This window comes from Aquarana catesbeiana, linkage group LG06, assembly GCF_042186555.1.
Source record: "Aquarana catesbeiana isolate 2022-GZ linkage group LG06, ASM4218655v1, whole genome shotgun sequence".
Classification (NCBI taxonomy): Eukaryota; Metazoa; Chordata; class Amphibia; order Anura; family Ranidae; genus Aquarana; species Aquarana catesbeiana.
This window is the reverse complement of record NC_133329.1, coordinates 70,389,892-70,412,321: the sequence shown is the minus strand read 5'-3', so window position 1 is coordinate 70,412,321 and position 22,430 is coordinate 70,389,892. Positions and strand designations below refer to the sequence as shown.

The 22,430-nt window shown below is 44.1% G+C and overlaps 1 protein-coding gene across 1 annotated transcript in view; it reads right to left on the bottom strand.

The window, feature by feature from the left end:
- Window positions 1–22,430, bottom strand: part of LOC141147981 (uncharacterized) — a 181,948-nt gene that overhangs the window by 90,239 nt on the left and 69,279 nt on the right. The gene's annotated exons all lie outside the window — the stretch shown is intronic.

The window sequence follows — 22,430 nt, the reverse complement described above, 5'->3', positions numbered from 1 at the left end:
GCTTTCATTCACTAGCAAAATGGATTGTTCCTCTTCCCTGTTATCCTTGATGTGATGTTGCTGAGTAGGGATGAGCTTGATGTTCAGGTCAAACATGAGTTCGACTCTAACATCGGGTGTTCGCCCGTTCGCCTAATATCGAACAATATGGGGCGTTCACTGGAAATTGGAGATCGCAGTGCATTGCTGTATGATGATTGGCCAAAGCAAACACCTGACCTGCATGCTTTGGCCAATCCCAGCGCCCTCTGCTAAGAGAGCCATAATTGGCCAAAGGCAGGGTGCCTTTGACCAATCATGGCTCAGGGGGACTAAGTCCATGCCCCACACTATATAAGGCTGCCTGCACGGCGGCCCTGTGTAGTGTTGTTGGCGTGGACGGAGACATAGTGCAGTTGCTCCTACTTTTCTGGTGGTGTACACAGCACGCAAAACAGTGCAACTGTAGTGCAGTTGCTCCTACTTTTCTGGTGGTGTACACAGCACACAAAACAGTGCAACCGGAGTGCATTTGCTCTAACTTTTCTGGTGGTGTACACAGCACACAATACAGTGCAGTGTGGTGTTGCCAAACAAAATATACATCATGTCCAGAAGGCCACTAAGGAGAAGCAGATGCTCACAGGTCACCAAAAAAGGGCAAGCAGGCTCTGTGTCTACAGTCAACAGTGCTGGTCGGGGACATGGTGCATCTTCTGCAGGTTGCCGTGGGGGACCCTTGTCCTTTTTTCCTGCTGCTGGCCGTGTTATTGAACCAGAACATGCAGAAGAGTTGGTGGAGTGGATAAACAAAGCTGTCCTCATCCTCCTCATCCTCTGTCACCCAGGCTCAGAGTAGCTTGCCTTCCAATGCACCTGCCAAAGCCGCCTATTCCACTGGCTCCTTATCCACAGTCACTCATTCCATAGCCCCACCATCATGCATGGAGGAGTCCCCCGAACTATTTGACCACAGTGTTGGGTACATGCTGATGGAGGATGCCCAGCAATTAGAAGGCTCAGATGTTGGTTCCCAGGTTGACGAAGGGAGTAACGTGAGCCTAGAGAGAGGGGGTGCCCAAGAAGGACTAGAAACTGGCAGTCATGTTCCCCCAGCCGCAGCATACTGTCAAGTTTGCTCCAGTGATGAGGAGGAGGGGATGATGAGGTCACTGACTCTACTTGTGTCACGTACCTGGTTGGAGGCCGAAATGCCGAGAGGGGTCCCCTTGCGGCTGAGTGCAGTACACCCCTGAAGTTGGGTACAGAGGGTGTAGTGCCCAGAGAAGCACAGGTTGCCAGATGGATTCCGGAGATTAGAGCTGATGGGCACCTGAAGGACACTGGGTAGTACAGGAAACAGATGGGCTAAAGTCTATCAGAATCCTCGGTAATACTTGGCAAGGTGTGCACATGGAAGAGTAGTGAAAGCCAGGCCAGGGGTCAAACACAGTAGATCCGGCAAGAGGAGGAGGCGGGTTGCAGAAACAGGGACAAGCCAAAGGTCTGGTATCAGGAAGCAGGCAGGAACAGGTAACTGTACCAAAGTCCGTTATACAAGCCGGGATCAGGTACAGAAGATGACAAGTCGGTAAAGCAAGCCAGGGGGTCAAACCAGGAGAGCAGATCGGACAGGTCAGGAACAAGCCGGGTCACAACAGGAATCCAAACAGTAATTTGCACAAAGGCTCAGGAACACAGGAAGACTGACAAACCAGCAACTGCAGACACTATCAGACTTCCTTATATAGGCCCATGTGACCTGCTGGTGGAGATACTGGGTCCTAGAGCCCTTCTCCTGCCAGAGATGCTGGGTCCTAAAGTCCTTCTCTTGCTATAAGTGCTGGTAAAGATGCTGGGTCCTAGAGCCCTTCTCCTGCTGTTGGTGCCAGTTCTCCTACGGCCATTTCCCTGACAACTTGGGATAAAAGAGAGGAGGAGGAAGCACAACTCCAACGAGGTAGGATGTCCTCTTCCGGGCAGCTTAAGGGCAGTCACCCTACTGCATCACACCGCAGAGCTCCGCAGGTGCAGGGAGCTGCTGACTCTCTGCTGATTTTAAAAAGTTCCTTGGTGTGGGTCTTTTTTGACACATGTGCAGCAGATCGCTGTTTGCAACCTATGTCTGAAGCGGATAAAGAGTGGCCAGAACAGCAGCCGGTTGGGCACCACATGCTTGACCAGACATATGATGACCTCCCATGCAGTCCATTGGCAACAGCACTTGAAAGACCCATATCAAAGAAAAAGGTGGACTTCTCCTTGCTCCACATCTGGGATCTCCAACCCCACTATACCTCCAGTCCTCTCAAAAACCTGCACTGAGAGGAATGAAGGTATAGCAATAGGTGTCCCAAGTACTTGCAGACAATCTGCTATCAGTACACCTCCATCTGATTTTAGCAGGCAAATTTCCCTACCCTAGTTGCTAAACCGGAAAAAGAAATTGGGTCCCAGCCATCCACATGCTCAGCGTCTGAATGCTAGCTTGGCCAAATTGCTAGCACTGCAATTGCTGCCTTTTCAGCTGGTAGACTCTGCCCCCTTCCGTGAATTTGTGGAATGTGCTGTACCTCAGTGGCAGGTTCCAAAACGCCATTTCTTTTCACGGAAGGCCATTCCGGCTCTCTACCGGCATGTGGAAGACAGTGTTTTGGCCTCGTTGGACAGGGCGGTCAGCAGTAAGGTGCATATTACCGCTGACTCATGGTCCAGCAGGCATTCCTTCACGGCACACTGGGAAACTATGCTGGTAGCTGGGAAGGATGCAGGACAGGGTTCAGTATTGCTGGAGCTTGTTCCGCCACCACGCCTCCAAAATGCCACAGCTCTCTCCTCCACTCTCTCCTCTTCTTCTTCCTCTATGGCCTCTTCTTCTCATTTCTCCTCTGAACCAGCAGTGCTCTGTAAGTGGTCAAGGGCCTACGCAAGCACTCAGGCAAAAAGATGCCATGCGGTGCTTGAGTTGGTCTGCTTAGAGGACAGGAGCCACACTGGAGCAGAGATTCTGTCAGGTCTGCAGGGGCAGGCTCAGAGGTGGTTGACGCCACACCAGCTTCAGCCAGGAATGGTTGTATGCGACAATGGCACCAACCTTCTCTCCTCCCTCCGACAGGGACACTTGACCCATGTCCCATGTTTGGCACACGTCCTGAATTTGGTGGGGCAGCGGTTCTTGATCGGGTACCGAGACTTACAGGATCTCTTGAGGCAGGCCAGAAAAGTCTGTGGTCATTTCAGTCGGTCATACAATGCCACTGCTCGGCTGGCTGACATTCAAAGGAAATGCAACCTGCCCACCAACCGCCTCATTTGTGACATGCCCACGAGGTGGAACTCAACGTTGGCAATGCTGCAGCAGCTGCACTCGCAGCAGAGGGTCATCAATGAGTACCTGCGTGAGTTTGGCACCAGGACAGGGTCAGGGGAGCTTGGCTTTTTTTCGCCACGCCAGTGCCTACTGATCAAGGATGCATGCACTATCATGTCACTATTTGAGGAGGCCATGAGGATGGTGAGCAGCAACAATGCATGCATCAGTGATACTGTCCCTCTTGTCTTCCTGTTGGAGCACACGCTTCGTGGAATAATGGACAGGGCACTTGAGGCAGAACAGCAGGAGGAAGAGGAGGACTTCCTTACCTTTATCCAGATAGCATTCCTGTGGGCTCGCCAAACACACAGGAAGAGGAGGAGGAGGAGGAGGATTGTGTCAGCATGGATGTAGAGGATAACACTCAGCAGCAGTCTTCAAGGGATGGTTTTCAGTCCCCAGAAACCCAAGGAGTTGTACGTGGTTGGGAGGAAGTAGTTTATGACAACGTCATCCTCAGTGACCCAGAGAACTCACAATCGAATGTATCTGCAAACTCATGCTGCATGGCCTCCCTGATTCTGCAAAGCCTGCAAAAGGACCCTAGGATTCATGGTATCAAGGAGAGGGATCATTACTGGCTGGCAACCCTTCCTGATCCATGTTACAAGGGTAAGGTTGCAGAATTCATCCTGCCTTCGCAGAGGGAGCAGGGGATGAAACATCTTCAGGAGGCCATGAAGAAAGGTTTGTGCAATGCATTTGCAGACCCTAGGAGTTTACAATTTCCTGGTACTGGACAACATGTTGCTGAGGCTTCGGTCAGTCAGAGGAAGAGCGGTGAAAAAGGTGGCTGGCTGACTGATGCCTTTAGATAATTTTTTAGTCCTCAAGGTCTGATAGGTTCAAGCAACCATTGCCAACATCTGCATTACATGGTGCAGGAATATCTTGGGGCAAGAGCAGACTTGGAGACTTTTCCAACAGACCATCTGGGTTACTGGGTCTTGAGGATGGACCACTGGCCAGAACTTGAGCTACTGGCCTGTCCTGCATCCAGCGTTCTTTCTGAATGCACATTCAGTGCTGCTGGAGGGTTCGTAACCAATCATAGCGTGCGCCTGTTCACAGACTCTGTTGATAGGCTCACATTCATTAAAATGCATCAAACTTGGATCAGCAGCAGCTATCAAGCACCTGATGCTCATGTAACTGATTGACTTTTCTATGGATGTGGGATCCCTTGAAGACTGCCTATGCTGAGTGACTATCCTATTCCTCCTCAATCTAGCTGACCAACAACATTTTTGGTTTAGGGCACCACCACTATTGCCTAAGGCCCAATTTTTCTGCCCCTGTTTAACAGGGGCATGTAATCACAATTTTTGATCAAATATTTCACAGCAGGGCCCGTTCCTGCACCCAACAAGCGTAACTGTCAGGGGTTACTGTGTTGTGACACCACCACCACTGCCTAAGGCCCAATTTTTCTGCCCCTGTTTGACAGGGGGATGTAATTACAATTCTTGATATAATATTTCATAGTAGGGCCCGTTCCTGCACCCAACAAGCGTAACTGTGAAGGGTTACAGTGTTCTGGCACCACCAACACCTAAGGCCCAATTTTCTGCAGAGTATTTAGGGCAAGCTGTATAGTATATATACTTCTGTTCAGAGTATATAGTGCCTGGGGGCCCCCCCACGCCATTTTTTTTTAAATTTGGGTGCGGAGTTACCCTTAATATCTATACCAGACCCAAAGATCCTTGTAATGGGCTGGGGGGGACCCATGCCGTTTTTCTCAATGATTTTCATGTATATTATACCTGACAATACATTACAGCCGCAAGCAGTTTTAAATGACTTTTTTTCCTTTAGAAATGTCATTTTGCTGTGGTATTGTTCTAAACACGGGAAAACTGCTCCACTTTAGAGGCATGCTATAGACACCCCTAGGCACGAAATTTAAAGGATTATTTCATTTTTATTGTTTCACTTTAAGCATTCTTAAAAACACTGCTCCCGAAAAAACGGCCATTTTAAAAACTTTTTTTGCATTGATACATGTCCCCTGGGGCAGGACCCGGGTCCCCAAACACTTTTTAGGGAAAAAACTTGCATATAAGCCTTTAACCACTTCAGCCCCGGAAGGATTTACCCCCTTCCTGACCAGAGCACTTTTTACAATTTGGCACTGCATCACTTTAACTGTTAGTTGCGCGGTCATGCAATTCTGTACCCAAACGAAATTTGCGTCCTTTTCTTCCCACAAATAGAGCTTTTCTTTAATGGTATTTGATCACCTCTGCCATTTTTATTTTTTGCGCTATAAACAGAAAAAGACCGAAAATTTTGAAAAAAAATGATATTTTCTACTTTTTGTTATAAAAAAAATCCAATAAACTCAATTTTAGTCATACATTTAGGCCAAAATGTATTCGGCCACATGTCTTTGGTAAAAAAAATGCCAATAAGCGTATATTTATTGGTTTGCGCAAAAGTTATAGCGTCTACAAACTAGGGTACATTTTCTGGAATGGAACAGCTTTTAGTTTATGACTGCCTATGTCATTTCTTGAGGTGCTAAAATGGCAGGGCAGTACAAAACCCCCAAATTACCCCATTTTGGAAAGTAGACACCCCAAGGAAATTGCTGAGAGGCATGTTGAGCCCATTGAATATTAATTTTTTTTGTCCCAAGTGATTGAATAATGACAAAGAAAAATTTACAAAAAGTTGTCACTAAATGATATATTGCTCACACAGGCCATGGGCATATGTGGAATTGCACCCCAAAATACATTCAGCTGTTTCTCCTGAGTACGGGGATACCACATGTGTGGTACTTTTTGGGAGCCTAGCCGCGTACGGGGCCCCGAAAACCAATTACCGCCTTCAGGATTTCTAAGGGCGTAAATTTTTGAGTTCACTCCTCACTACCTATCACAGTTTTGAAGGCCATAAAATGCCCAGATGGCACAAAACCCCCCCAAATGACCCCATTTTGGAAAGTAGACACCCCAAGCTATTTGCTGAGAGGCATGTTGAGTCCATGGAATATTTTATATTTTGACACAAGTTGCGGGAAAGTGACAATTTTTTTTTTTTTTTTTGCACAAAGTTGTCACTAAATGATATATTGCTCACACAGGCCATGGGCATATGTGGAATTGCACCCCAAAATACATTTAGCTGCTTCTCTTGAGTACGGGGATACCACATGTGTGGGACTTTTTGGGAGCCTAGCCGCGTACGGGGCTCCGAAAACCAATCAGCGCCTTCAGGATTTCTAAGGGCATAAATTTTGATTTCACTCTTCACTGCCTATCACAGTTTCGGAGGCCATTGAATGCCCAGGTGACACAAACCCCCCCCAAATGACCCCATTTTGGAAAGTAGACACCCCAAGCTATTTGCTGAGAGGCATGGTGAGTATTTTGCAGCTCTCATTTTTTTTGAAAATGAAGAAAGACAAGAAAACATTTTTTTTTTCTTTTTTCAATTTTCAAAACTTTGTGACAAAAAGTTAGGTCTGCAAAATACTCACTATACCTCTCAGAAAATAGCTTGGGTTGTCTACTTTCCAAAATAGGGTCATTTGGGGGGGGGGTTGTGCCACCTGGGCATTCCATGTCCTCCAAAACTGTGATAGGCAGTGAAGAGTGAAATCAAAAATTACGCCCTTAGAAAGCATGCTTGGTTTTCGGGGTCCCGTACGTGGCTAGGCTCCCAAAAAGTCTCACACATGTGGTATCCCCATACTCAGGAGAAGCAACAGAATGTATTTTGGGGTGTAATTTCACATATTCCCATGGCATGTTTGAGCAACATATCATTTAGTGACAACTTTGTGCAATAAAAAAAAATTTGTCTTTTTCCCGCAACTTGTGTCACAATATAAAATATTCCATGGACTCGACGTGCCTCTCAGCAAATAGCTTGGGGTGTCTACTTTCCAAAATGGGGTCATTTCGGGGGGGTTTTGAACTGTCCTGGCATTTTATGCACAACATTTAGAAGCTTATGTCACACATCACCCACTCTTCTAACCACTTGAAGACAAAGCCCTTTCTGACACTTTTTGTTTACATGAAAAAATTATTTTTTTTTGCAAGAAAATTACTTTGAACCCCCAAACATTATATATTTTTTAAAGCAAATGCCCTACAGATTAACATGGTGGGTGTTTCATTCTTTTTTTTCACACAGTATTTGCGCAGCGATTTTTCAAACGCATTTTTTTTGGGAAAATACACATTTTTTAAATATTAATGCACTAAAACACACTATATTGCCCAAATGTTTGATGAAATAAAAAAGATGATCTTAGGCTGAGTACATGGATACCAAACATGACATGCTTTAAAATTGCGCACAAACGTGCAGTGGCGACAAACTAAATACATTTTTAAAAGCATTTAAAAGCCTTTACAGGTTACCACTTTAGATTTACAGAGGAGGTCTACTGCTAAAATTACTGCCCTCGATCTGACCTTCGCAGTGATACCTCACATGCATGGTGCAATTGCTGTTTACATTTGACGCCAGAACGACGCTTGCGTTCGCCTTTGCGCGAGAGCAGGCGGGGACAGGGGTGCTTTTTTTTTTTCTTTATTATTTTTTTGCTTTTTTATCTTATTTTTAAACAGTTCCTCTCATTTTTTTTAATCATTTTTATTGTTATCTCAGGGAATAGCAATAGGTAGTGACAGGTACTCTTTTTTGAAAAAATTGGGGTCTAGATCTCTCCTCTGCCCTCAAAGCATCTGACCACACCAAGATCGGTGTGATAAAATGCTTTCCCAATTTCCCAATGGCCCTGTTTACATCCGGCGAAATCTAAGTCATGAAATGCTTGTAGCTTCCGGTTTCTTAGGCCATAGAGATGTTTGGAGCCACTCTGGTCTCTGATCAGCTCTATGGTCAGCTGGCTGAATCACCGGCTGCATTCTCAGGTTCCCTGTTGGGACAGGAGAGCCAGGGAAAAACATGGAAGACGGTGGGGGGGGGGCATTCCCTCCCACTGCTTGTAAAAGCAGTCTAGAGGCTAATTAGCCGCTAGGATTGCTTTTACATGAAAGCCGACCGCTGGCTGAAAAGAATGATACCAAGATGATACCTAAACCTGCAGGCATTATTCTGGTATAACCACTCAAAGTCCAGCAACATACCAGTACGTTGCTGGTCCTTGTTGGGCATATATTGTAATCTTTTTTTTTCATGCAGCCTGTGGGCTGAACAAAAAAAGAGATTGATCGGTGGGTATGCCCACCATTAGAATACCTCCCTTCATCCACCCACTTCTAATGATGGGCATACATGCACCATTTATATATGCCGAAGCATGGGGGCATCCTCCCGCAAAAGGTAGGAGCAAATCGCTCCTCCGCCCCTGCTGCCCCCATGCTTCGGCATATATCACCTCCGCTGGAGTCACGGCTTTATATATCGTGGGAGCAAACGCTGTTGCTGTCAAGATAAATAAATCCGCGCTGCAGCTGAATGGCGTACCTGAAGACAAAAAAATGGTTAACAATAAAACACAGTGTAGCGCTGGTAGATTTACAATCTACCGCATGTTAGGTAAATTTAGTAAATTGTGCGTTAGGAAGATTAAAGTTTGCCTTTGTTCTAGCTTGGCTGACGTTGTGTGTGTTTCCGTGCTGACCGGTGGGTGTCGCTGTTGCCACTGGTCAGGGTTGGAAAGGCAATGTGTTGAAGCGTATGGATGCTCTTCTGTCCCGGAGGCACGCTCGGTGGAGGTGGTCCTCCAAGTTGCATTCTGGGCGAGGGTATTTATGGGACAGACACCATATTTTGGGGTTCGTTTTTACAGCCACCTGCTGGCCCTCCTTGCCTACAGGTATGTGTTAAGGAGCTACCTTGTGGTCCTCCGTTCGGGAGGCCCACGATACAGCGGCACAGGGGTGGGTCCAGAGGCTTGTCTGGGGCCTGCCACCGCGGCCGAGGAATGGTCCTGAGCTGTCGGTCCTGTGTGACGAAGCTGGACAACCGAGGAGATCCCAGGGGAGGACCCGTCTTGAAGGGATCACGCAGCGTGCTGGTCTATAGAGGGACCTGCTGACACGGTTGGAGGACGTATCCAAAAGTAACTTACAGCATAGTGTTGCCAGCTCGGCTTAAAGGGTTCAAGCACTGTGACTGACTTTCACTGCAGAAAATCAATACATTCTGTGGCAGAGGATCGTACGGATTTTGTTCCCAAACAAGTCTGTGGCAGAGACTTTGATTTGTGCTGCGTGCTGGCTGCTAGACCGGTGAGAGAGGCCTATCCAGACGAGCAAGGAGTGTGTCCCAAGAGGGGAGAGCATTTCAAATAGTACTTGAATTCTATCAGGACATTTTGTCAAGAGAACCCTACCAGAGAATATTTGAGTTTCTTCTGCAAGTTTCCTTTCTACCTCTTCCCTGCTACTTCCTAAGTCGTTTGTTTTAATAAAGCATTGAAAACGTACTCCAGTGTTGGTGCGTGTGTCGTTCAGGAGTAAACTCAACGGAACCCTTGACTCGGTGCCGGTGAAACAGAGGGAAGCAGAGTGAAGGTAACAGACCCACTTAAACCTTAAACTAGCAGCTCCACCGTGAGTTAGTGCTACAACAGTAAACAGTAAAGTATAAAAAATTGCATACCTGAAAAGCAAACATGATAAAACATAATAACAATTAAACATTGAATAGAATAGAATACAGTAAAAAAGAGCAGAACAATAGAGAGAGAATAGAGAGAGAGATCAATAAAACGACAACTATTTTTTTTTATTTTATATATATATTTTTTTTTTTTTTTACACTTTTTTTTGTAACTGTAACTTTTGTAACTGTAACCGGTTCCAGGTTCGGGTCTTTGAAAATGCGATGGCATCTTGGGAGACCCTGTGAAAGTGTGCCTAGTCTGTGCAATGCTGTACCCTACGCTAATACTCAACTAGTGTATGGTAGCGTTCAAAACATTCACCAATGCAAAGACCAGGATTGTCAGGACAGGAGGGACAATAATAGCGGGTGTCACGCCTATATCCGCGCTTGCTGCAGACACAACATCTTTTTTGGGGGGGTTCGTTGGATAGGGGTACTCGGGAGGACATAAAGAAAATGCCTCTCATGCAGCCGACTGCATTTGGTTGGGGGTGTGAATGGGGGACGTACGGGTGCTGCAGAAGTGGTGGGTTCCCAATTAGGATTGGCGAATGCAGCAGGAAGGGCATTATGGGCACGACGGGCCTGTGTTTGTCTTCTTGGTGGCAGCGGGACACTACTTGTGCTTGCCACCTCACCAGCTTGGACTGCACTTATGGGACTCGCCACGTCACTAAGTGTTACTGCAGTGCTTGTTTGACTATGACCGGGGTGTACTAGGCCGCTGGTGCTTGCCAGTTCACCAAAAGGCTACCAAAAAAACTATTAGCGATCGCAGGGATCACGCCTGACTCTGCGAACGCTGCAGTTATGCGTTTAGTGTTTTGTAAGTGACAGTGATCAATCGATCGATACTGCACTTGGGTGGGCTGGGCTGGGCCAGGCGGAGGGGCAAAACGCAGGTGCTAGCAGGTATCTGGGCTGATCCCGCAAACACTGCGTTTTTGGGAACCCTAAACTGCTGGGGACGCTAGTATAGATCTGATCAGATCAGATATTGATCCGTTCAGATACTATACCACTAAGGGAGGTGTATGGTGCGTGCGTGGGTGTTAGCGGTACTGTCGCTAACCTGACGCTGCCTGGGGCGACGCAGACCCTATCTGACCCTAAAACCTAACTTATATCACCGCCGGGCAATCAGGGGGCTAAACCTTTATTAGGTAATAAACGGCAGGTGCCTTGACACTATAAAAAATAAACTAACTAACCAGCGTCACCCGTAACACTTAAAGGGTGATCACTGGTGAAAGGGTTAACTAGGGGCAATCAAGGGGTTAAAACCTTTATTAGGTAGTATATTGGGGTCCCTGATGCTATAAAACGCTGACGGCGAACCTATATATTTACCTCCCTAACTAGCGTCACCAGTAACACTAATACAGATATCAGAAAACGATTGCTTAGTGACACTGGCGACGGGGTGGTGATCAAGGGGTTAAAACTTTATTAGGGGGGTTAGGGGGGTACCCTAGACCTAAAGGGGGCTAACCCTAACTGCCCTACCACACTAACTGTCACAAACTGACACCAATGCAATAATCAGGAAAAAAAACTGCTTGGTGTCATTGTGACGGGGGGAGGTGATCGGGGTGATGGGGGGTGTACAGTATGCCTGGCGTGTTCTACTGTGTGTGTGTTGTGCACTCACATCGATGTCTTCTCTCCTCGGCGCCGGAACGGAAAATACCGAGCCGAGGAGAGATGACATCACTTCCTCTGCCGCTGTTTACCGCCATTCTGCGGACGTATATCGTCATGAGGCGGTCGGTTAAAATTAGCACTTTTGATTTTTCACATTCGTGTCCCATAGACTTTAAAGGTGTTCGCATATTCTAACAAACTTTTTGGCATGTTCGAATGTTCTGGTGGAAACCGAACTGGGGGGTGTTCGGCTCATTCCTATTGCTTAGTAACTGTTGTCTGTTGCAAGAAATTTGTGGCAAGGATGATCACGATGCCACTGAGACTGACAACTATGTCTTCCGTGCCGGTGCCACACATGGAGAAGACTTTGCAGCTACAGAAGAAGATGCAATATGTTTTTTATTGGACTGATTTTTTTGGACAATTTATATGATAAGTGTCGGGTACATGGGGGTCTCTCAAGGGCATGGTGGGTTATCTGTATTGTAATTGCTGTGAGGCTTGTGTAAAGCCTCAATGGGGGGAAATATGCAGCAGAATTTCATATTAGCCAATGTATTTCATATTAATAATATTAATGTACATATGTTTTATTGATAATATAATTATTATTCATATTATTATTATTCATATAATTATTATTCATATTATTATTAGTGTAGTAGTAGTGGAAATATCATCAATATTAATATTAGTTCAATATTAAGAAAAGTTATTAATTTATAGGAGTTAATACAATAATATTTATAATACAGAATAGTTAATTGTAAGTTTTTAAGTCAACTGCTTAGAAGAGAAACACTTTGACAGCAGTTGAACTATAGTCTGATAAGATAACATTCCTTAAAGGTAATAAATAAACATTGCCAAGAATAAGTGATAAAACTTCTTATACTGGTGGTTTAAAAAGGAATTATGTGGAATATGGGAAAGTTATGTATATTAATTTAGTTTGACAGGGTCAAAAAGGTCTGCTTGTGTCCTCATTAAAACTGGTAAAATACATTGAATAAGAGAACACTGATGTGTATGTATGTATATATTAATAATTAGACAATATTGAATAAAGCAGTTAGCTTTGTATGTGTAGTATGTATATAAATATATATATGTAATATAATTTGTAAATAATATAGTACCTTTTTGTGAAACCAATATATGAATACATACATATATGATTGTATAGTTAAAAACTGTAGGACATATAACACATAAGGTGGGGTTATTGCAAGTTAATTTTCCCAAAGTCGTAAATCTGTTATCCTTGAGTTGGTGAAGTATTATCAGGACAAGGAGGGTTTGATTTAATATGACTGGGTGCCATATTTTCTCTATATACGTATTTTAATGAGTAAAGCCACAGACAAAAACAGTTATAAATCATTTTAACCCTTTCATGACTAAGCCTATTTTTGAAATTTGGTGTTTACAAGTTAAAAACTGTATTTTTTTATAGAAAATTACTTAGAGCCCCAAACATTATATATATTTTTTTAGCAGAGAATCTAGAGAATAAAATGACGATCGTTGCAATATTTTATGTCACACGGTATTTGTGCAGCGGTGTTTTAAACGCAACTTTTTGGGAAAAGGGACACTTTCATGAATTAAAAAAAAAACAAACAGTAAAGTTACCCCAATTTTTTTGTATAATGTGAAAGATGATGTTACGCCGAGTAAATAGATACCAAACATGTCACGCTTTATAATTGCAGGCACTCGTGGAATGGCGACAAACTACAGTACCTAAAAATCTCCATAGGCGACGCTTTAAATTTTTTTTACGGTTACCAGGTTAGAGTTACAGAGGAGGTCTAGTGCTAGAATTATTGCTCTTGCTCTGACGATCGCGGCGATACCTCACATGTGTGATTTGAACACCGTTTACATATGCGGGCGCGACTTCCGTATGCGTTTTCTTTGCTGCGCGAGCTCAATGGGACGGGGGTGCTTTAAAAAAAAAAATGTATTTCTTATTTATTTTATTTAATTTTATATTTATTAATTGTGTTTAAAAAAAAAAAATTTGATCACTTTTATTGCTGTCACAAGGAATGTAAATATCCCTTGTGACAGTAATAGGTGGTGACAGGTACTCTTTATGGAGGGATCGGGGGTCTAAAAGACCCCCCAAACCCTCCTTTTCACTTCAAAGTATTCAGATCGCCGAAAACGGCGATTCTGAATACTGTGTATTTTTTTTAAACCGGCGCCATTGGCAGCCGGGTAAACGGGAAGTGACGTCATGACGTCGATTCCGTGTTTACTATTAGGAGGCTGGGACAAAGCCATTCACGGCTTCGTTCCAGTCCGTCCCCAGCTGCCTCGGCTGTTATACGGGAGGAGCGGGAGGGTACGTATAACCCTGGAAAGCCGAGTACGCACATCTGTGTACCCTCGGTGGGAAGGGGTTAATAAACATGTCGGAATTCTGGTAATGAATACGTTTGTCTGGTTGTATGACAAGTGTCAGATGGTTAGGTACATTGACATAGATCTTAGCAACAATCATGTTGTACCTAATATGCTTGCATTGTAAGAAACTGTATAAATTAGACCTGCGTCTTGTAATACTTTGAACATAAACCTGTATGTTCCCAGATGTTTTTAATAAACCTGCATCACTGAAGTCCTGCCTGGTTCAATTCATCATTATTCTACTTCAGAAGCCCTCAGAGGTTTGTTAGAGAACCTTAGTGAGCAAACAGCATCATGAAGGCAAAGGAACACACCAGACAGGTCAGGGATAAAGTTGTGAAGAATAAAGCACAGTTAGGTTATAAAAAAAATATTCCAAGCTTTGAACATCTCACAGAGCACTGTTCAATTCATCATCCGAAAAAATGGAAAGAGTATAGCACAACTGCAAACCTACCAAGACATGGCCGTCCACCTAAACTGGCAGGCAGAACAAGGAGAGCATTATTCAGAGAAGCAGCCAAGAGGCCCACAAAATCTGGCCGTTATGGAAGAGTGGCAAGAAGAAAGCCATTGTTGAAAGAAAGCCATAAGAAGTCCCGTTTGCAGTTTGCGAGAAGCCATAAAAAGTCCCATTTGCGGTTTGCGAGAAGCCATGTGGGGGACACAGCAAGCATGTGGAAGAAGTGAAGGATGAGACAGAGTTAACATGACTAAAACGTTAAAATAGCTGACAGAGGAATATCTTTATTTTAGGGTCTTGTTTGTCACAATGACCACAGGATAGATAAGGTCTGGTAAGAACTGGTTTTGAAATGATGTCCTCAGACAAAGTCAAAACGTCAGCATTAAATAGATTAAATTATGTTTTTAGAAAATATCAACTATCAGCTAAAATACTAGTTTAGACTATGTCTGAGATGCTATATGTTTATATAGGAATTATGCCTCATGTGATGAACTCTGTCCTCCCTCCCTCCCTCCTTTTCTTTGTGCAATATTCTTTGTCCATAATTTGTATAAAGGTACGACCCTTACCATTAAAAGCAAGCATTCATTGAACGACTCTCTTGTGTGCATTGGGTGCTTCCAGAGCTCTGAAAGAATTCTCACTGATTGTCCAGGTCTAAGCAGATTTAACCCCTTACAAGAAGGTGCTCTGGTCAGATGAGACCAAACCTGAAGTTTCTGGCCTAAAAGCAAAACGCTATGTGTGGCGGAAAACTAACACTGCACATCACCCTGAACACACCATTCCCCCCGTGAAACATGGTAGTGGCAGCATCATGTTGTGGGGATGCTTTTCTTCAGCAGGGACAGGGAAGCTGGTCAGAGTTGATGGGAAGATGGATGGAGCCAAATACAGGGCAATCTTAGAAGAAACCCTGTTAGAGTCTGCAAAAGACTTGAGACTGGGGCGGAGGTTTACCTTCCAGCAGGACAACAACCCTAAGCATACAGCCAGAGCTACAATGGAATGGTTTAGATCAAAACATATTCATGTGTTAGAATGACCCAGTCAAAGTCCAGACCAAAATCCAATTGAGAACCTGTGGCAACACTTGAAAATTGCTATTCACAGATGCTCTCCATCCAATCCGACAAAGCTTGAGCTATTTTGCAAAGAAGAATGGGCAAAAATGTCAATCTCTAGATGTGCAAAACTGGTAGAGACATCCCCAAAAAGACTTGCAGCTGTAATTGCAGCAAAAGGTAGTTCTACAAAGTATTAACTCAGGGGGGTTGAATACAAATGCACGCTATACTTTTCACATATTTATTTGTAAAAAATGTTGAAAACCATTTATCATTTTCCTTCCACTTCACAATTATGTGCCACTTTGTGTTGGGCTATCACATAAAATCCCAATACAATACATTTGCGTTTTGGTTGTAACATGACAAAATGTGTAAAATTTCAAGGGGTATGAATATTTTTTCAAGGCACTGTACATTATATTATTTATAGGTGATGCTTTGAAAGCCTTTACAGGTTACCAGTTTAGATTTAATTTTTTTTATCACTTTTATTGCTATCGCAAGGAATGTAAACGTGCCTTGTGATTGTAATAAAGCATGACAGGTCCTCTTTACTGAGACAGGTCTATTAGACCCCAGATCTCTCATCTGTCATTAAAAATTCTGATCAAACCAAGGTTGGTTTGAACAGATGCTTTCCCAATCCAAAAAGATGTAGCGATGTGGACTACAATTGCAAAGTACAGTGATCCTCCAGTATTTCTATATATCACATGTCCCTCTAGTGCCCAGCGTTACTAACTGATATCATATTTGTGAGCCAAACTAAAGAGATTGTGGGGTTAGTAGTTCCTCAAAATGGCAATTGCTCCGCATGACTATACACCTGGACTACATATCCCAGGGATCTTTGCTACCATCAGGGAGATTGCTCGGAGGAGCTATAAAAGAAGCCAGAGACTCGTCCCATGCTCTCTTCCTCCTGGGCCTGATGCATGATGGACCTCTCCGTGCATGAAGAGTGAGGTCACAGCCTACCATGTGGGGTACAACATTCCAAACCGGATAAAAAGGGCCTAGCACTGCTTGCTGCTCATCAGACATCCATCCAGCACCACCTCGGTCATCCGACAACCTGTGCTTCGAGCTTCGCATCGGGAGATCATCACAGCGGATCCGCTGCATGAGCATCGCTCTGGGAGCTGCCATTCAGAAGGCATTAAATCAGCCTGGTCGTTGGTGAAAGGGTAATTGCCCACCTTTGCAAACTTTTCCTTATTACTTCACTGGGACACTGTGTACAGACAGCTTTACCTTGGGAATACTTTACTGCACCTATCTTTGAACACTGTACATAGACATATTTTAGCTTCTTCCATTTCAAGAAATCCCATTGCATGTTGCTGCATCTTATTGGATATAGTTAATGAGCTCTGACTGCTGGTGAAGACCATCAGGCCTGCAACGGGGACATTGCTCTCATTTCTCCTTAAAGGGCACTCATACCATTTCTATTAAGCCAGATTTTTCATTAGGATTAAAGGTTATTAGGCCAGCCTGGGTTCCTCCTTTAGACGTTTGCCAGTATAAATACTTAACCTTTGCTTATCCTTTGAGGTCAGGTTCAAGTAGTATTCTACTGTACATGTGTGTATATTATATACTGTTATCTGCAAACTATCTTGACTTGTGTTATTGTAGAGTAATTCCTCTGCTGAGTTAAGACTGTTACCCAAAGCTCAGTAGATCTATTGCCTCCTCTGTGTAACAATATCCTCTTTGAATTGTTCCAGTAAACACACTGAGTTGTTTGAGTTTTTACTTTAAGGTGTGCAAAGATGTCTGAACCCAGAGTGTCAGGTGGGTTGGAATGTTCACAAGGTCATGGTGGTGCAGATGAGCAGGTAAATCCAAGCAGTCCCCAAGGGGGTCGTGCTACAAATGGATTATTTACATTCTTCCCAAACTAGAAGTGACAAAATATTCATCGCTTCTGGTCTCTTACACCATAGAGATGATTGGGGACGTTCTGGTCCCCGGTCAGCTCTATAAATAGCCAGCAGAACCACTGGATTCTGTCTCGGGTCCCCAGTGGGACAGGATAGCCCGGAGAGGCACCAGAGGACCCCTTCCACCACCTGTAAAAGCGATTTAGCAGCTAATTAGCCACTAGGATCACTTTTACATTGTAGAGCATCTTCGGCTCTAAAAAAAATACTGGGGTCATGACTGTAGCTGCAGCCATGGCCCCGGTATAACCACTCAAACTGCCGCGATGTACCAGTATATCTTTTGGTGGCAAGTGGTTAAATGAAATCTAACCCCAATCATTAAAATCTCATACAAAATGTATTGTGGTCATGTAATTGAAAAAACTTAAAGCAAACTCTACCTTTCAGACTATGTTTCATGTTACACCTATATTTAGGGTATACCATGGTCAGCATGCATATGCAGACAATATGTTGATATATTTGGAGGACCCTCAGTCGTCCCTCCCAGCCCTGCTGGAGATTATCCAACGATTTGGCCACTTTTCAGGGTTTCAGGTCAATTGGGACAAATCCCTTCTGTTTCAGATTGACCGAGAGACACAAATAATACTACCCCCGAAATGCCCATTACAAATAGTGAATACCTGTCGATACTTAGGGGTTCTGATAGAACACCCTATCTCCTCATATGCTAGGATTAATCTAGACCCTCTTATTAATAGATTAAAAACCACCCTGAAAACATGGAATAATCTCGTTATTACGGAGAATAAATGTTTTCAAGATGATCTACCTTCCGAGATTCCTTTATGTTCTAAGTAACTCACCAATTTATAACACCAAAGCCAAATTTAAAATTTAAAGAAATAGACTCCATAATCATCAATTTTCTATAGAGAGGAGGTGTGGTGAAGATTGCGAAACATACTCTACAATTACCTATCTTGGAGGGGAGTCTGGCACTTCCATGTCTCCAAACATATTATATTGCCTCACAAATGGCGCATGCCCATTGGTGGTTCTTTCCTGAGGCCAACAATGCAGCTACTGCAGTAGAGGCGGCTATCCTCACCTCATACGAATCCCTCCAAAATCTAATACATCGCATGTCACTTAGAGGGAGGGAAGGCGTAAATGCCATGACCCTGCAGATCTTTAAAATTTCCAAACTAATACCACCCAGTACCCAAGCTGTTTATTCTCCCAATGCCCCACTATGGGGAAACCCTTCTCTACCAGAATTTAACCAGAGAACTGACGGAGGATACTGGTCCAGGAAAGGGGTGAAAACAATTTTGCACTTATTTACAGGTAATATGTTTAGATCCTTTGTAGAATTCCAGAGAGACTTTGGGCTCCCACGTACGGCCTACTTTCAATACCTGCAGATAAGACACACAGCAACTGCACAATTTGGGCTGCGAAATATAGAGATGAAATCTTCCCAGTTTGAACTCTTGCTGACTGATCCCTCTCACGCTAAATTAATTTCCTCTTACTATAAAACTCTGCTCCACTCCACAACTACTAGGCTTGTTACTATTGAACACAAATGGCGTTCAGATATACCTGAGCTGACGGAGGAGATATGGGGGGAGATTCTTCCCTTGCAGGTCCCCTCTGTCATCTCTTCGAGGGACAAAGTGGTCCAGACCAAGCTACTATATAGAGCATACTTCACACCAAAATTATTATTTAAACTAAAGAAATTGTCTAATCCTCTATGCCTAAGATGCGGTGAGGCTGATGGCACGTTCTTCCATGTAATGTGGGAATGTGCCCCGATACGGCGGTTCTGGTCAGAAGTTACGGTCTTCATCAGCTCTGTAGCTAAAATACCGAACATTTGTAATCCTCTTAGATGCCTACTAGGCTACATTGATGATGAGGGCTTATCCAAAAATGCACAGTCTTTTATACGGATAGTATTGTTTTATGCTAAAAAAACAATAACTATGCACTGGAAATCCCACTCCACTCCGACTATAAAGTTCTGGCTCACCATTATCAATCAAGCCATACCACTCAGGGGCGTAACTAGAAATAGCAGGGCCCCATAGCAAAATGTTGTATGGGGCCCCCCTGCAAACAGCCCCCCCCCCCCCCACAGCTGCCCTAGTGTCAATGCAGCGTGACCTGTGCCACATACAGCGTGACCTGTGCCCAATGCAGCGTGACCTGTGCCCAATACAGCATGACCTGTGCCCAATACAGCCTGGTCTGCCTGTGCCCCATACAGCCCCACCTATGCAGAGGAAGAGGCAAGCCACCCGGATCAGCAGAGAGCGGGATTGCCCGCCGTAATAGCTTTCATTTGAATTTCCTGTCTTCCCGGGGCTCATTGTCACATAGCCCCACCTCTTGGCCCGACGCCTTTGATGACGTCACATGTCCCGCATTGGATCGGCGTTCTGTCTATCAAAGGAACTGGGCCAAAAGGTGGAGCTATGTGACATGAGCCCCGGGAACACTGGAAGTTCTAATGAAAGCTCTTACATCGGGCAATTCAGCTCTCTACTGATACGGACAGCTCGCCTCTTCCTTTCCTCTCTCTTCCTCTCTCTGGGAGACTGTGCCGGCGGTGCTCTTATCCTCACTGGGCCCCACTCGGCTGTGGGCCCCATAGCGCCGGCATGGGTTGCTATGGTGGTAGTTACGCTCCTGATACCACTATATAAGCTAACATATGAAGCTAGAGGATGCCCCAGAAAGTTCTTTAAAATGTGGAACTCATGGGTAAGCTCAGAGATCACTATACCACCTGCTTAGTAGGCTATAGCGATGTGTAGAAATACTATGGTGTAGCAAATGTTTGAAATTACCCTTGACTACAATAAAATGTGCTGTAAGACGTTTTATACTAATGTGTAATGTAAACCTATATACCTTTTCAACGTATTGCAATATGACTAAAGCAATGCTTGCTATGATTGTACATCTGTGTAACCAATATTGATCTTTTTATAAAAATAATAAAAAGTTAACCTTTAAAAAAAAAAAAATGGTCAGCATGCATAGCCCCCTCTGCTGGTTCCTGTCAAATTTGGTGGATCATTAATTCACAGAGAGTATTGAATTAAAAAACTATGGGTCCCATTCGCCACTGCGGCAGAAAGACTGTAGTTCTGGACCAGAAGTGAGGTTACGTTTCTGCACTTGTAGTACATTGATACTTCTCCCAACTATGTAACTGAAGGTCCATACCTCAGTAGGGACCTGAGCTGGAGCAACAGTCTGCAGAAGCCAGAGCATCGCACCTTCAAATGCAAAAAAAAAATAAATGCACATATTTGATTCTTGCAATATGGGTGCATTTATTCCTTTTTTTGCAAAAGGTGAAATTCTTCTTTAACCTCTTGCCAACCGCCCCACGTACATTTATTGCAAGGCAGCGGTGGCTCCTGTGCGCAGAATCACGCACAGGTATGTGATTCTACACTTCCGTGTCTAGGTAGCGCCGCCGGACCCGCTGATTGCCTCTCGCTGTGATTGACTCGATGTCCCCCAGGACCCGGCAATCTTTGGAGGCACAGGCAGAACGACGGTCTGCCTATGTAAACAAGGCAGATCGCTGTTCTGCGACAAGGGAAGACAGTGATCTTGTGTTTCTGCTAAGCAGAAACACAGATCTCTGCCTTCCCACAGTACAAGCACCTCCCCCCACACAGTTAGAAAGCATTTCCTAGGAACATATTTAACACTTTAATTGCCCTAGATTTTAACCCCTTCTCTGCCAGTGTCATTAGTACAGTGACAGTGCATCTTTTTTTAGCACTGATCCCTGTATTAGTGTCACTGTTTCCAAAAAAAGTTTCAAAAGTGTCAGCAAGTCCGATTTACTTGCTGCTATATTGCAGTCCTGCTATAAGTCGCTGACTTATAATAAAATATAATAAATAAATAAATAAAAAATTCCATAAATATAGCACGTTTGTAGACGATATAACTTTTGCGCAAACCAATGCTGGAGTAAGTGCATTAGCAGCCCTGGGGTGGGGAAATGGATAAACAATGAGGAACATGTGTATTTTATGAAAAAAATGCATTTCTTTTCTGATACACATTGCTTAGTGAACAAATGTTCTACAATTTGGGTTCTTGAGGGAGAAAACCCCATTTTAACTACTTGCATACTGGGCACTTTTACCCCCCTTCTTGCCCAGGCCAATTTTCAGCTTTCAGCAACACTGTACCCAAACTACATTTTTACAATTATTTGGAGACAGATAAAGCTTTCTTTTGGTGGTATTTAATCAATACTGGGTTTTGGTTTTTTTGCTAACAAAAATAATAAAAAAGACCGAAAATTTTGAAAAATAAGTTTTTCTTAGTTTCTGTTATAAACTTTTGTAAATAAGTAATTTTTCTCCTTCACTGATCTGCACTGATGAGGCTGCTCTGATGGGCACTGATGAGATGGCGCTGTAGGGCACCGATGAGTTGGCACTGATGAGGAGGCACTAATATGCAGCACTGATGTGAACTGATGGGCACTGATAGGTGGCACTTATGAGCAGCACTGATGGAACTACTCATGTGAAAGTATTGCTAAGTCTATCAAGTACGATTTTCAGGAGGTTTTATTGCAATCCCCCCCCTGGGGGGTGGAGTGCTTCTATATTGGGTATCGTATATACAATATACCAAGCGCCTTCTTTTTCAGTTTTTTCTTGTTCACTGATGGGCACTGACTGGCAGCACTGATTGGCATCACTGCTGGGCACTGTTGGGGCTGCCCTGATTATCTGTACTGTCTCCCCTGTGAGAAAATGTCGCTAATTGGTTCTCCTCTCCTGACGCGTTGTCAGTGTAAGGAGAGGAATGCCGATAACAACCATTTTCTTGTTTATATGGGATCAGCTGTGATTGGACACAGCTGATCACATGGGTAAAGAGCCTCGTCCTCGGCTCTTTACCGAGATCAGTGATGCACCGTGTCCCAG